Source organism: Vulpes lagopus, chromosome 23 (genome assembly GCF_018345385.1).
Source record: "Vulpes lagopus strain Blue_001 chromosome 23, ASM1834538v1, whole genome shotgun sequence".
In the NCBI taxonomy this organism is placed as follows: Eukaryota; Metazoa; Chordata; class Mammalia; order Carnivora; family Canidae; genus Vulpes; species Vulpes lagopus.
The window spans coordinates 32,278,054-32,293,356 of NC_054846.1; the positions used below are offsets into that span (position 1 = coordinate 32,278,054).

The 15,303-nt window shown below is 36.6% G+C and overlaps 1 long non-coding RNA gene across 3 annotated transcripts in view; it reads left to right on the forward strand.

Annotated features, from left to right (window-relative positions):
• Positions 1-14,191, forward strand: part of LOC121481668 — a 99,570-nt gene extending 85,379 nt beyond the window's left edge. For all 3 annotated transcript variants that reach the window (XR_005985338.1, XR_005985337.1, XR_005985336.1), the window contains one exon: positions 12,831-14,191. This is a non-coding gene — a long non-coding RNA (uncharacterized LOC121481668). The remainder of the gene's footprint in view (positions 1-12,830) is intronic.
• Positions 14,192-15,303: the final 1,112 nt, after the last annotated feature.

Consider the following 15,303-nt stretch of genomic DNA (forward strand, 5'->3'; position numbering starts at 1 on the left):
TGAGTCCCACCTTGGGCTGCTTGCTCAGCAGGGTGCCTGCTTCTCCCTCTCCCCCTTGCTTGTGCTCTCTCTCTCCCTCAAATAAATAAAATCTTTAAAAAAATTATGGCTTACTCTGTCACTTTATTTTTTTTGTCACTTTATTTAGATGTCTGTTCAGATGTTATCTTATTAAAGAAAAATTTTCTACCCTCTTAGTTGAAAAGCACATCCCTATCAACCTCTAATTTCCTTCTTTACTTGATTTTTCTTCCTAGCATTGATCACCACTTAATATACATTTTGTTCTCTGCTAGATCCTCAATGCCTTCAACAGTTCTTGGAACTCTGGGATGGGGCTCAATTTATTCATATTGAATAGAGAAATAATTTAAACTGTTATTACATATTATCTAGTAAATTTAGTGTATTACGAATGTTATAATGATACCTGCTAAGTATGTTGTTAGAATAAACAGAGTAAGATGGTTTTGAAGGATATTTGATCCAGGCTTTTAAAAAGTCCCCACACATTTTTTTGAAGATTTCTTTCTCCAAATAAACAATGGCTTACTGCTAATTGTAGAGTTTATTCTTAATGTACAATCCAAAACAAAAAAAAAATATTGATGTACAGGATTTTGATAAACTTTTCTATTTTAATAGTGCATCTCAAAAAAAAAATAGTGCATCTCACGAGGTGATTGTGATGTGTCTTGATCTCATTACAATTCCACTTCATTTCATAACATATTATTGTTTGGGGGCCTACTGTACTTCATGTTTAGTGGGCTACTCCAAATACTATGTAGCTCAAGGGCCCTTCTGTTTGATGCAAGTTTTGACAGAGTAACCTTGAATTGGTTTTCTGATCTTCCCAATACATTTAGTTGTAGGTGACACCAGTTGCCATACGTTGGGAACTCCTCAATAGCTATGGCTTCCCTGGAGTTAGCCACAGAGAATGAAGGCTAGAAGTCTTAATGAAGACAGTGACTAATCTAGGGTGTAAATTCTAGAAGCTTTATTGAGCTCTTGATGTGTATTCACATCAAGGGAAATTGTTTAAGTTCTAAAGCATAATTTGTGGTAGAAAGTTTTCATAAAATTTTGGATGAATTAACCTTTCCTCACTTTTCAGCATTTTTCATAAGCCCTGTTAATTCATACCTCTCCCAACACTATAACAACACAAAACAATAAAAACAAAAGAAAAACATAGTCCATAAAAGGACAGATTAATCTGTTGTCATTCACTAATTTTTTTAAAATTAAAATTTAATTTAAAAATTCAAAAAAATTTAAAATAGAAAATTTTCATTAAAATTAAAAATTAAATTTTGGGCGTCTGGGTGGCTGAGTCAGTTTAGTGTCTGACTCTTGATTTTGGCTCAGGTCGTGATCTCAGGGTTGTGAGATTGAGCAGTAGGCTTCTGTTCAGTAATGAGTCGGCTTACATTTCTCTCTCTCCCTCTGTCCCTCCCGCCACTCTTCTTCCTCTCTCTCTCCCTCCTTCTCTCTCTCTCTCTTAAATAAATAAATAAATAAATCTTTAAAAAATCTCCTCTTTATAAGACGCTGTTGAGGGAATGAAAAGGCAAGTCACAGTCAGGGAGCAAACATTTGCAAAGCACATGTATGCATATGATATGTATGCTTCAAGATATATGATAAAGAATACGCATTTAGAATATCCAAAGCAGTCCTCCCTTATCCTCAGTTTTACTTCTACAGTTTTAGTTAACCATGGTCAACTGTGGTCCAGAAAGGGATGATCCCCTCTTGTGACCTATTGTCAGAAGTCAGTAGTAGCCTAACCCCAAGTCCCTGTGCCTACATTGTTCCCCTCACTTCATCCCATCACCTAGGGGTTTTATCCTCTCCCATCATCACAGGAATGCTTAGCACAGTAAAATAAGATACTTTGAGAGAGAGAAAGAGACCATATTCACATAACTTGTATTATGGTATATTGCCACAATTATCTGATCGTATTATTAGTTATTGTTAACTAAAAATCACTAAAATATCTACTAAAAAGATAAATCACTAAAATATCTACTGATGACAACATGTCAAAAGATGTTCCCTATCGCTAGTTATCCTGAAAATACAAATTAATGAGATACCACAATGAGCTAACAACATATCCCTATTAGAACGGCTTAAAAAAAAAAAAAAAAAAAAGACCTACTCCATGAAGTGTTGGCAAAGTTCTTAGGGGAGTTAGAACTGTTATACATTCCTGTTAGGAATGCAAGATGACACAACCACTTTGGAAAATAGTTTGACAGTTTCTTAAATAGTTAAACATAAACTCAGCTCTTCTGATCTTAGCTATTTACTCAAGAGAAATGAAAGCTTATGTCTTTAGAACAACTTTTACATTGTTAATATCAGCCCTATTTTTATTATTTATTTATTTTTAAAGATTTTATTTATTTATTCATTAGAGACACACAGAGAGAGAGCAGAGACATAGGCAAAGGGAGAAGCAAGCTCCCTGCAGGGAGCCTGATGTGGGACTTGATCCCAGACCCCAGGATCACACTCCCTGAGCCAAAGGTAGATGCTCACTTGTTGAGCCACCCAGGCGTCCTAGCCCTATTTTTAATAACTACAAATAACCCAAATGTTCATCAACAGATAAATTAATAAACAAACTGCTACGTATTATAAAATAGAGTACCAGCCTATAGTGAAAAGGAATTTATGCTGCAACATGCAGGATCTAAATGTCAGTAGAATAACTATGCTAAATAAAAGAAGCTATATAAAATAGGATTCAATATGGTTCTATCTGTTTTAGCAAATGAAAATTAACATATAGTAGTAGAAAGCAGATAAATGGTTGCTTTATATGGGAGGAAGGGAGCATGAGAGGGGAGTTACAAAGGGGCAGGAGAAAACTTGGGAATGAGAGGTTTGTTCAATATCTCCATTGTGATGAAGACATCGTGGGTGTATATATGTTAAAACATCAAACCCTACCCAATAAATATGCACAATTACTTTATGTCAGTTATGTCTCAGCACTTCTGCTAAATAAAACCACAAAATATAAAACCCCACTATAGCTGTCATCCCTATACCTCAGTCTTGTGCTCCAGGCCACTGCATAGGTGTCCCTGGGTGTATGAATTGGTTGGCATTGGGTGAGGGACTCACCATGGCACATCTTAGCTATGGGTAGAGTGTGGAGATGTGATATTCCTTTGACGTCATCCTGAAAGCTCTATTGAAGGATTTGCCTTAGGGTGAAGGCTCACAGGCAATGCTCAGACTTGGCCTGTTTAGTTACCATCTAACATAAATGAAAAAGTAGATGTCACCAAAAATAGAGATTAAGTTTGAGTGGCAGATTTGAGACATTTCTTGCCACATGTGGCCCCTCAGGCTTGTTTATATGTCCAATTTAATGACAACTCCTCTAATGTCCTCTAGCACTTCCAATTATTCTAGTAATTTCAAATTTCACAACTCACATTCCAAGAAGTTAGATGCTGCTGAGACCTTGGATTTTAGTTTGAAATATGACACTTGACTCCACCAGCCATCTTGTTTTTACCACAACTCTCCCACAGCTGTTTAAGGCTATTAATATTAATGTTCTAGGAGATTTACAATTGCTCACTAGGAGGAAAAGAATGCGAGTGAACCACAAACCTTCCTTTTAGCACAGGCCAGCAAAGATATGCCCGTGTTTCGTTACGGAGTAATGTCAGATTTCATCTTTCTCGGTCCCACATAATTTAGTTTTCCTGTCTTGCAAGGGTTGCTCAAGTTGAATAATTATATACTTACAATCCCTGCGTGTTTAGTGGACAGGATTTACGAAGGTGTTCAGACAATTTCAAAAGGGGAGAACAAGAGTTAGATAAGTCACAGGGTAGGAATTGTACATTATTCCCTTCATGGGCATTTATTGAGCACATCCTAGGTCCCGGCGCCATATCAGAACTGGATGAACAATCGTGAGCAAAAACCAACCTGTTTCTTGTCCTCATAGAGTCTCTAGTGCAGAAAATGCTTTGGATTAGATGTGCAGTTCATCATAAACTCCAGCTCTGGTTGTTTTTTCCTGTTTCCCAACCAAATTATCCTCATTCAATAAATTGATGCTTCTATTACTGAGGTTATAGAATACTTGGAAATGAGAGGGTTTTGCTCTAAGACCTTCTGAGAGGTTAAGCCCTTCTCATCCCGTGTCTCCTCTACCTTTGCCTCCTCCTCCTCTCATGCTTCCTTCTTTTCCTATTTGCCCTCCTTCTCTTTCTTTTATCATTTTCAATTTTTAATTTTGAAATAATTTCAGATGTCCAAAATGTGCAAAATTAGTTCAAAGAGTTCTGCTATATCCTAACCTAGAATCCCCAGCTTTTAATACATCTTTGTTTGCTTTACCATTCTCTCTCTCTCTCGTTCTTCCCCCCCCTCTCTCCATGAGTATGGCTATGGATATAAATGTAAACATAAATATAAATATACTTGTAGTTACATACTCTATTTCTAAAATATTTGAGAGTAATTTGCAGACATAATACCCTTTACATCTAAGTACATCAGTATACATCTTCTGTTACTTAACCACATTACAATGAATAAAATAAACTAACATTAATAGCACTAGTATAGAATCTAGAAGCCATATATTCAAATTCATTCATTTGTGCCTCAAACGTTCTTACCTAATCCAGGATCACACGTTGCAGATAGTTGTCATGTCCCTTACCTTACTTACTATAACAGATCCTCAGTTTTTGTCTTTTAATGACTTAGATTTTTTTTTTTAAGATTACAGGCCAGTTATCTTGTTAAATGTTTCTCAGTTTGGGTTTGTCTGATGCTTCCGTATTAGTAGGTTCAAGTTATGCACTTTAGGCAGGAATATCCCAGGAGCAATGTGTCTTTCTCAGTATATCATGATGTGCTATATTAATGGGACAGAGATTTCAGCTTTGTCCACTTGGTAAAGGTGTTATCCACCAATTTTCTCCAAAGTAAAGCCATTTCCCCTTTGCACTGTGTTGCAAGCTTAATACTGTGTTGAAAGCTGCTTTGAGATTATATAATTATCCTGCTTTTCACTATACTTTTATTTACAAATCCATTGATAATTCTTACCTGACACCGATATTACTAGGGTGGTGTCCAAACTGATTTTCTATTTCTATCATTCCTTTTATCTTTATTAGTCAGAATTCCACTGTGAGGAACAGCTTTCCTTTTTCCCCGGATAAACTCCTTTTCTGAACCCTCTCTGTCTGTCCATCCATCTATCCATCTCTATATTTATTTTTTCATCCATGCATTACATAATTCTATGTAATACTAAAGACCTCCATGATATAGACCTATTTCATTCTTCTCATCTAATTGAATTTGTACAGAAGGCTCCTAGTGTTGGTCCTACTCACAATATTACTTTCTAAGGATAATAATGAGGTGTTAAAAAATTACTACTTTCTACAGGATTATAGCAGAAAACAGGATAAAAGTCCATTCTTTAAAATCTATTGGAAACTCATCCATGAGGGAAAGATTCTTGCTTTCCAAAGTGATCTTGCATCATCCGATGAATCCAAATATATTCATGAACATGTGTTTGGACTGTCTGTACTCCTCTCCTACTCTTCTTGTCAAAAGATAATCTCCAACTGGATTGTAGGCTGAGATTGTAACGCCCACCTACACTAAATCTGATGTTTCTATCAGGTTGACTGTCTGACTCAAGTTCTACACTTGACGTTTATTTGAAAGACAAAACTTCTGTTCTCACGATAACCCTCACATCTGTCCATGGTCTGGCTTGACTTGAACTTCCCAAATTTGGGATTTTAGTCCTATTGTTCTACTCTGTTGCCAAGGGCATATAGGGAACTCAAAAGATTACAAATGAAATCAGTTAAGTCCATTTAACCTAAGGGCACAGCAACACATTACAGAAACAGAAATGCTAATAAACTTTCTTTCAAAAATATAGAAGCCTAGGTTTTTACACTTTTCTTATATATGTCAATTGTGGATAAAATAATAGAATCAGAGATGCCACTAATCTGGTGCCTAATATGTGTCCCTGGTGCTTCACATTTCACTATCTCAAAGTCTCATAAAACCCTAGGTTCATGTTGATATCCCAATTTTTTACATCTACAGCAGAGGATTTAGAGAGGTTGCATAACTGGACTGAACTCAAAGTTAACAGGTAAAAGGGCTATAGATTTCAAATCCAAGTTTGACTTAAGAAAAAGTCATATTTTCCCCCTGCATTACTTTGACAACGTACCTGTTGCCAGGAGCAAATATACGGAAGAATGAACATGTACGAAGAAAAGCTTATTTGATTCCTTGGCAGAAAAATTCAAATTCTCTCATCTTTAGAGTACAACAGAGCACTCAAGTTCAAAGCGTTTATTTATCTGACTTGGTTTTTCTTGTTCTGCTCCATCTAATTCTTTCTTTCTTTGTGATATCAGTGTACTTCAAAATCCAAGAACATGCTCAAAATATACATTATTTAAAAACCTTAAAATCTGAGAGATAATGATGATGATAGTACTTTATCCCCAAGACAATTTACAACTAGATCAAGCTTTGAGTTTCTATTCCTGTAAACTGAACTCACTCAATTGAATTTTCTGTTTCAAACAGCAGGTGGTGGTGGTGGGTTATTCTATCAAGTTTAAGTACTTCTAGATATTGCTGTGTTGTAGAAAACAATACGTAACACATATTTTGGTTTCAGAACGATTCACATCATCTTGTTAAGATTTATTTTGTAAAATAATACGCATGATGAGGTCTTATATTATTTAAAAATATTGTATGTATGTAAATCTTTTAGAACAAAGAAGACAATTGTATGTATGCAAAACACATATCATTTAAATATTTTAATCAGTTTAGTACTTCACACAATTATTTAAATGGTTGTAATATATATTTTAGGTAATAAATGTGATTTAGTATTGGGGCTTAAATATTTATATCAAGTATATTTTAAATTTGTAATTTACTATAGAAATAGTAGTACTACACGGTAAAGACTAAAGAAATTGTTGTCATTTAGTAAAAGAATTGGTGGGAAATTGATTTATTTTCACTCCTTCAATTAATTTCTCATTGAGTAACGATCTTTAATCTCTTCTTTAATCTCTTCTGACTAATCCTTTAAAATACTATATATTTTCTATTACTCATCAGTCTGCATTCCTATTCCACTATTTTCGAGATCTCTGAATAATTTAAGTCTCAACTACGTTTCAGTTCTCAACTGGCTAAAAATGTAAGGGGGGGCAGTATTTTCCAGAATCTTTGATTTGGGACTAGATTTGGTTGAATAGTGGTAAAGGACAAGAAAAAAGGAGCTTATTGTACTCTTTGATAGCTATTTCCTTATTAGTGATGATATTTTATTATTTGAGCCAGTCACTTCCAGGTCCCAGGGTACATGAAGTAAAGGTAATGCTTATAAACTTGACTGATCAGAGACAATAATAGGCAGCAGATGGTATCTCTAAAGATTTCCATTACTGTTTATGGCAGATGGACTGGAGGAGTGGAAAAGTAGGTGGCTAGAAACTGTGGGAATGAGGTAGAACCAGGCGGCTGGTAAGGACCTAGGGGTCGTGTGGGAGGAAGAGAGGTTAAAATTGAGGCAGGAGATAAAGAGAAATATGGTGTATTAGCAAAAGGACTAAAAGTGCTGTAGATCAGAGTCTACAAAGTGGAGATGTAGGAACCACTTACATTTGTTTTAGGGCCAATGTGTAAGATTTCATCATTTTTATTGTGGCCACTGTGAAATTGGAGCTGAAATATAGTGGCAAGGGCATTACCAAGCAGTCGTGAATGATTAGCTGTTCTACGGCAGGGTTGAAATGAGTGCAATCAATACCTCCAAATGCCTGCTCAAGGGCTACTTGGAAAAAGACTGCTTAACCAAACTGAGCCTTCTACCCTTCCCTCATCCCTTTCAGTTTTCATCATTTCCAAATAGAAAACTAACAAATTCTATTATATACAGCATATATACTCTGTATATCTGATCATATATATTCATATATATCACATGCATGATGTATAAATGCAATATATATTATATATGTATGTATATCCATATTCTTAAGATTGCAACCCCTACTGAAACAGATGTTCTGTAGGGTAGGAACTTGGGAATCACATTGTAAAATATTTTTCCATATAACTATCATGTACAGTACAGTTGTGAACCACTGGTTTGGATATCTTAATATAATGAAACAAAACTAAAAAAGGAACAGTACAGGTATAGTAGAAACAAATCAGGTTTGTGTGGCTTGAAATCATAAGTATTTGGAACCCTCTTTAAGGAATAAAATTTAAAAATTACAACACAAGATTACATGCAATATCTTCATCTGAGGCATAAACATTGAGGACATCTTTACTTCTTATCAGCCTGGACATGTTTCTGGGCCCTTCTGAGTTGAGAATAATGGCCTCATGTGGTCATCAAGCTGAAATGAGCACACAGACCCTCATGGACAGTGAAATACCTGCAGCTATGGAGGGGATCATCCTCTTCATCTCTGATTGCCCAGTTCATAGTGAGGAGTGTGAAGTAAACACAGGAAATTGTTCAATAACTGAGATACTCAGTAAGACAAATATGCACACCTGCATCTTCTGTTCTCTCATTTTTCCAGAGAAATCCAACACTCTTACATGCTCAAGCCTTAGTGAGCATTTGTTGAATAAATGACTGATTTAATGACAAATACATAAATGGATGAGTGAATGAATGAATGAATGAATGAAAGGAAACATTTATGGTTCATGCCCTGCTATCATAAGATATGGTTGGGCTGAACTTTAGAAGTGAGTTGTTCTTTTGAGGATTTTAAACTGATTAAAGGCATCCTGGGGTAATTGTGGTTAATTGACACAAAAAAGATTGCAGTTTATCAGAGTGGAGTTTATCTGTAAGGGCCTCTTGGAGGAAGGGCCTTTTTGCAAAGCTTTAGAAGGAGCTTGTTTACAAAAAAACAAGAAAGTCATTCCAAAGGCCATTTCTTCATTTCCATTTCAACATTACGGTAATATTAGTGCTCATTCACCTTGTGCAACTGGGTGGTTTCAGTGAAAAGTATTTAGGCTTTCAAAATAGGCAAAATAAATATTTACTAAGTGTCCCCTGTGGAAAAAACACAGGAAATTATAAGACATCTAAAAGATACGTCTTTGTAACCACACTAATTGTCACCACAACCCACAGAGTCAGACTTCAGGAGCTTCATGACTTCCCAGGAGCACAAGATCTTAGATATTAACAGATAGTGGAAATAAAATTCAGACCCTACACTCCAATTTAATATCCACGATCTCTTACCATATCATTTTAAGTAACAAAATATTGTTTTTTGCTTTTTGTGAAAGTATAAGTAGACAAAGAACTTTTCTGTATTTTAATAATTCCTCTGTTGAGAATAAAGTGACTTTTAATTATTTGCATTAATTTTATAATATTTTCTACTGAGATCAAAAAGGGCTATATATAGGCCTTTGGCACAATGGCACCACACTGTGTCTAAATCCCACCCTTCTCACACACAATGTGGTGAGATATGAAGACCCCAAATTACACACACACACAAAGTATGATGTGTATGCACATATATCTAATGCTTACATATGTGTATGGACATATATGCAATACATATGTATGTATGTACATATATCTAATACTTTTTATATTTTGAAAACAGAAGAAGGAGTTTCAAAAAGAAACTTTAAACATGCTATTTAGATATTTGCTTTCTCTGATGAGGAAACATGTGTAGGCTAAAGTATATAAAATAACTATACAACAGACCAGTTTGTAAACTGTGATATGACCAGGAACCTTCTGGAATATAAGTGCAATGTGAAATTTATGCTTCTGGGTTTTTTTTCCTATATCCACTATGAATTTTAATTACACACATATCAGAAAAGAGGTGCGGGGTGGCTCAGTCAGTTAAGCATCTGCCTTGGCTCAGGTCATGATCTCAGAGGGTCCCAGGGTCAAAGCCCCTGGGCTCCCTGCTCAGCGGGGGGTCTACTTCTCCTCCTCCCTCTGCCCCTTTCCCTATTTGTGCTTTCTCTATCTCTATCTCTATCTCTATCTCTATCTCTATCTCTGTCTCTGTCTCTCTCTTTTGCATGCACACTCTCTCTCTTTCAAATAAATAAATAAAATATTTTAAAAAATAAACACAGTATCAGAAGGAATAAGGCTTTGATAAGGCTCTTACAGTTTAGAGAAAATAAACTTGTCCAATAATCACAAGTAGCTTTTTCTGATTTTTTTCTCCTTTTATCAGTCTTGCAGTTCTGAAGGAGTCTGCCTGAGACTTGTTTATATAAATAAATATGCCTTGTTGCTTTGTGTGTGTCTAAAGGGAGACCTTTGAGCCCATTCCTTTTAGTTGACCTCTAAAACCAAGTTAAAAAAATAAAATAAAATAACAAAAATAAATAAAAAAATAAAACCAAGTTTAAGCCATCCTGATCTTTCTCTATAAATACTTCAATCTTTTATTTTTCACAGGCATTTCTCACAATGCCTCTGCTTTATACCAACAATGTGACAGAACCTGAAGACACATGATTTGGGACATGTGTTTCTGGTTTGTGACTGTTTGAGGTGCAAATTAAACGCAAGAGGGCAATCCCAAACAGAGCGTGTGTGGCCAAATTAAAGAGGTTTATGCATCCATAAAGGAAGACCAGATATAGGAATTCTAATTAGGAAAATAATATGATATTGTCTCTGGGCTCCCAAAAACTCATTCAAAATGCTAAACTTCCTTGGAAGTTCTTCACATTTACTTTTCATTTGAAGTTCCAAATTATTTTTGCAAAATCTGTCCTGCGGGATACTATTAAACTATATGCCCTCACTTTGTTTTCAGGGTTCAAGGACTGTGCATGTGTGCTATTGATTTAATTCCCAAATTCTGGCATATGTCCCGAAAGAAAAAAAAAGGTATAAAACTCGACACCCCAAAGTGCCCATTAGTCAGCTCCGAGCATGCCAAGTTGTCGAGCGATATTACAGTCATGATCTTTAAAGCATTTGTAAAAAAGCTGGATAAATTTGCGTAAAAAGCTGGATTTTATGGCCTGCTCTATGCCAAAAAGATTGTCCAGCAGAAAGCACCGTGGTAAGCTTAATTATTACTCCACATATGGTACGTGGCATTATAAGCTATTTTGAGTTTTGGGGGGAAAGGAGAGCCAAGTGACAACCACAGCTGGGCGTGCTGAGCAATTTTAACTCCAAATCTGACATCCCCATGTTGGCAGAGCATAAGACACAAAATGCTGCTTCAGCGAACTATCTCTCACATATTTAACTTGAGGGCAAATAATTTTGTTAAAATTTATGGGGTGGGGTGGGGATGGGAGATACAGAAAGTCAGGATAGTGCATCTATACTCAGTAAAGATTGTTCTTCAGAATATCATGGCTTATCATGGGTGAGGCAGCTTTCATTTCACACTTTAAGATCATAGCCTTTATTTGGGGGGAAAGATGCAGAATCTGAGTTAGAATGCAACTTAAGTTAAACATAAACAAAATTTTAATTCTTGAATGTGTAGGTGGGTGTTCAAACAAAATAAATTGGGGAAAACGAACTCAGAGACCCATGGAAGCAATCAGCCATTTCTCAGGGATGCCTCTATGCCTCTAATTACCTTGGAAATTACCTTGGAAAGGTTCTTCGGAGAGAGAATTAGACATTAAATAAAGAGGGTTGTTTTATACTCACGACTTCAGTGTGTCAGTCCAGTGAGAACTATCTCTAAGTCGGATTTGTGGATGTCTCAATGTGGCTTCAGATAAATTCCGACATCCTTCTACCTCCATCCCTGAAGCATTTTAAAGGTCAGCCTTGTCTACTCTTCAGTTGCAACATCTTTTGCTCAGGAATCCTTATGACAGTGGAAGGCATGCCCATAATGCCTGGGACACGTGAAGGGTATTCACACATATTCAGTGATAATTATGCTTACATCCTCTACCGTGTTTTGTTGGACTTGACAAGTCCGAGAAACTTAGCAGGTTCCTGGCACCATTTCCCCCCTTGGTTTGGGGTAAAACAAGTAGGAATTTTCTTCTCTAGCAAAATAAAGGGATTTGCCTCTCCAGTTTTCCATTCTGAATACTAAAAGAAAGAGCAGGGATCCCTGGGTGGCGCAGCGGTTTGGCGCCTGCCTTTGGCCCAGGGCGCGATCCTGGAGACCCGGGATCGAATCCCACATCAGGCTCCCGGTGCATGGAGCCTGCTTCTCCCTCCGCCTGTGTCTCTGCCTCTCTCTCTCTCTCTGTGACTATCATAAATAAATAAAAAATTAAAAAAAAAAAATTAAAAGAAAGAGCACCACGTAAAGTTAAGGACTGAGTTCACTAGGGCAGGATAACCGGGAGCAAATAATGACTATTGCCAGTAGGTCTCCATGCATGATCAAGGCTAAAAGAAAACAATTTGTATTTCAGGTAGATGTTTATTCTTTTGTGGTTATTTCATATTGTTTTAAAGCAGAGTCAGCTATACTTTACTTACTTTATTTAAATATACTATTTAAAAAACGAGGAACACCAAATCCAGGTTTTAATTCAGCCTTTACTTATATTTTTAAGTTGAACGATTTACGTACCTCTGTGGGATACAACTTCTAAGCATTATGATAAGATTAAAATGATCAACCACTTCATTTTTTTCTTTTGAGAATGAACTAGAATTAATGCTCTTTAAGGGTGGCCTCTTTGTTGCTATCACTGTTTTGTCCAAAAGGTGGCACTTGTGTAATCTTTTTCTGTTTCAGGGTGCAGAGAACCAGGGGAGCCAGAGGGACCAGAGTGAATTTTCAGAATTGTTTTTCTTTGACAAACTCCAAGGAGCCACGTCAAAAATCTGCATGTCTGCAACTGCAGTTCCTTTATGCCCAAAAAAACCTTCACAGAAGAATTAGCCTGATTCTGTGAAAGGAAAACATGCTTCCTGTCATGGTTTGGTTTAAACTCTAGAATTATTTATCCCAAGTTTATTTTATAATGTTCTTCTTTCCTTCTGATCTTTGACTGAAGTTCTGGTTCTTTCTTTTAGATAACCTTGATCCATTTGAAGTTGTCTTTCTGAATTAGAGCGCGTAAGCAGCACCCAAGTATGTCTGAACTCTTATCTAAACAGACCTTTCTAACAGCATAAATCAAAAAGGATAAACCATTCAAACAGGAGAAATCTTTTGAACTATGGACAGACAAGAAGAGGGAGAGGCACAGAGGGAAAGAGAAACGTGCTGGAGAGATTCTGATGATAAGACAGGAATTCACAGATGAGACTTAAAATCAAACATGCAAATCCTTCCCAGCGGTGCATATAAATTTGCTTCCAATCCCTGCAGCTGAAAAGGATTTTAGACCCAATCAAATGAAGTCCAACGCTTCATTTTACAGATGAGAAAACTGAGTTCCAGAAAGGGACAGGAGTGCGTTCCACGGTGCAGACTCAATTCTGTTTCTGCTTCTGGGGATGGAATACGATGACCCGTTAAAGAGCAGTATTAATCCACAAGTTGTAGGAAACAACATCTCGGGTAGTTTTGGAAATTGGAGTCCCCATAACGATGATTCTTTTTGCCAGGCATGTACTATTTTGAGCCACGGTGCTGTCCTAGAAGCGCTCCTCTGCTCCACACAGGAATATGGTCATTCATTCACTATGTAAGTCACAATTCTGTAGGGTAGCCATTAGCCCCATGTGACTGTAACTGCATCTTAACATTAAAAAAAAAAATCTAGTTCCTCAATTATGCTAGCCACATTTCAAGTACTTGACAGCTACGTGTGTCTAGGGGCTGCCTCTCTTGGACAGGGTGCCCGTAGAACTTTCCACCATGGCTGAAAGTTCTCTGAGGCTGCACTGTTATGGATTACTCACTGTAGAGAGTATGAACAGAGTATAATGCAAGGTCAGGTACATACTGTGATGTAGGGTGTAGTGTCTATCCACAGTTTCAGAATCTATGTGGCTTCCTAAGCAACTTTACAGCCAACTCTGGGAAACTAGCCGGTTTATGTCTTTTTATGTCCTCTCCCACCCACCTTTCTCCTCCTACTTATGCCTTCTTGAATTTTCTTTTCTTTTCTTTTTGTTAAGTGTTTAATAAATCTTGTGTCTTACTTATTCCTTCTTGTGTGCATCATTTAATTCCATTTCACAATGTCCAGTGAATACCTACCATGAGACAGACATTGCAGTTATGACTAAAAAGGAAGCATTGGATGCTTAGTGATGATGAATGGGCTGGGGGGAAAACAGGGGTTCACAGCCCAATCAAGATGGAGAATGAGCTTCTCAGGCCATTCAAGTTAGGAAAAAGAAGAATTATTAGCATAACTATGTAGATTAATAGATGGAAGTTTATTCTGGAAGGTTCAGTGACTTGCCCAAAATAATACAGATTAGGAAAAAAAAAAAAAAAACCGACCCTCAGACTGCATCCATGTCTTTTTACAACAAGTCTGGTGTCTTTTCCTAATCCATTAACGACCCAGAGTACAGAGACTGGTTTATGCCAGCTTGTAATTTCTTCTAATATCTGACAATGAATCATCACATAAGTTGTATCTTGCATATATCGGCATCCTTTTTTTTAAGCCCGATTTTCTGAATTTCTTTGACTAAGGACAGAATTATACTTGCATGGGCTTTTCTTTGAACTCTTAGCTAAGTGCTTGTAAAATGTCCTTGTGTTGAATTGGTCAGTGCTTGAAGTTCTCTTGATACTCTGAACTCTTAGGAGTTTACAGAGTTTAAATGTAAATTAAATAAGTGTTCTTTCTATAAAATAAAAGGATAGATATAATTTTTATCAGTTGGCAGATGAATAAAATCACACCATTTGGTACTTCCCATGACAGTCCATAGAACAGTGTGATTCATTCAGGCACACCTAAATCCAGATGTTGCTCAAACTCTAGGTCTTATAGAGATTTTCTCTTTCAGCAGCACTTGCATGGAAACTTGACACCACCACTTCATCAGTCAAGTGACTTTAACTGAGCCTATTACTGTCTCTGTGCCACATTATTTGCAAGTACTTCACCCACACCACATGCTACTCAGTATGAAGACTAGTAGGATAGAGACTTTCCCCCACATATACATTATCAGTCACATGTTATTTTTATGTTTTGGTGATATCCTGTGTCACTTGCAATTATTTTAATCACGAATTGTATTATAGTGGGAGGGTGCTGTATTTATTTATAAAATGAACCGAGCTAGAGATTGTC